Source organism: Octodon degus, unplaced genomic scaffold (assembly GCF_000260255.1).
Source record: "Octodon degus isolate 3935 unplaced genomic scaffold, OctDeg1.0 scaffold00171, whole genome shotgun sequence".
Taxonomy (NCBI): Eukaryota; Metazoa; Chordata; class Mammalia; order Rodentia; family Octodontidae; genus Octodon; species Octodon degus.
Window position 1 is genome coordinate 930883 of NW_004524747.1, and position 1572 is coordinate 932454.

At 43.1% G+C, this 1572-nt stretch overlaps 1 pseudogene; it reads left to right on the forward strand.

The window, feature by feature from the left end:
* Positions 1–864: 864 nt before the first annotated feature.
* On the forward strand, positions 865–1316 carry LOC105743826 (annotated as a pseudogene).
* The last annotated feature ends 256 nt before the right edge of the window (positions 1317–1572 follow it).

A 1572-nucleotide genomic window follows, 5' to 3' on the forward strand; every position in this document is an offset into this window, starting at 1 on the left:
TACTCCAACTTGTCCCTTCCAGACTCAGCTCACGCCTGGCATACAGGCCTGGGGTGAAACCCTGCAGCTGAAATCCCTGCAGAGAGTAGGGGACAGAACCACCCAGCTAGTCCAGGACCAGAGCATCTTGCCAGAGGGGCAGAACAGGTTCACCTCCAGGGGCAGCAACAGGAAGGAACTGAGCACAGCAGTCAGACCCAAGCCAGGCACAGTTGGATAGATACAACTTTTGTGTATTTGCACCTGAACTTCAGTAGGTGCTAAGGTTATAACTGTACCAAATATCTACAACGAAGGTCAGAAGACAGTGCTACACAAAATGACAATGAGAAGGAGCAAAATGCAATCTCAGAACCCAAGCCCACTCATAACAAAGGCAGAGGACACTAACACAGAACAAATTGGGAATCACACAGCTGAAAGTAATGAATCAATGGCTTCTGAAATAAAGAAACAGCTGCAGAAAGGTATAGAGGAACTCACAATGGAAATGAAAAAAGAAAGCCCTGAATTAATAATATCTGGAGTAAAAAATCAAATGTAGAAACATAAGTAGAAAACCCAATGCCCACCCAGAACAAGTGCAGAGGATACTAGCTCAGCTGAAATGTATGGATTAATAATGTCAAAAGTAAATGAGCAACAGCAGAAAGTTATAGAGGAACTCAGAGAGGAATTCTTTTCTGAAATAAATGAAATAACTAAACAATGAACAAGCTCTCAGAAAACAATAAATCAAAGCTAAGAAAACAAAACTGATATAAAATAGGATTGATTAGTTTACCAAAAATTGGAGTACTTGAAAGGTTTCATCCAGAAATCTAAGAAATTGCAAATCTCCTCCTTCTCAGCGCTGGCTATGGAGGTGGCAGCCATCTCCCTCTTGGTGAGTCTCAATCGCGGGCCATCTGAGTTTCTGCTGGCTCCTTGTAGATCCTCTGATCCCCCTCACGATGGCGGCCCTCAGGCCCCTCATGAAGCCCAAGATCATCAAAAAGAGGACCAAGAAGTTCATCCAGCACCAGTCAGACCAATATGCCAAAATTAAGCACAACTGGCGGAAACCCAGAGGCATTGACAACAGGGTGTGGAGGAGGTTCAAGGACCAGATCTTGATGCCCAATGTAGATTATGGAAGTAACAAAAAGACAAAGCACATGCTGCCCAGTGGCTTCTGGAAGTTCCTGGTGCACACTGTTAAGGAGCTGGAGGTGCTGCTGATGTGTAACAATTCTTATTGTGCAGAGATTGCTCACGATGTCCCCTCTAAGAACCGCAAGGCCATCGTGGAAAGAGCAGCCCAGCTAGCCATCTGAGTCACTAATCCCAATGCCAGGCTGTACAGTGAAGAAAACGCGTAGATGGCCTGTGTGCATGTTTATTTGTGCTTCAGCAAAATCACAAAAAATGCAAAAGAAAAAAATTGCAAATCTTTTTGAATATATGGGTAGTGTGACAGACCAAAGTGCCAGAATTTCAGAACTAGAAAACAATAATGCTTTCAAAGAAGAACTGCTAAAATATTCCTCAAAACAGGAAGAGAAAATGAAAAATTGATCTAATAACTGCTAT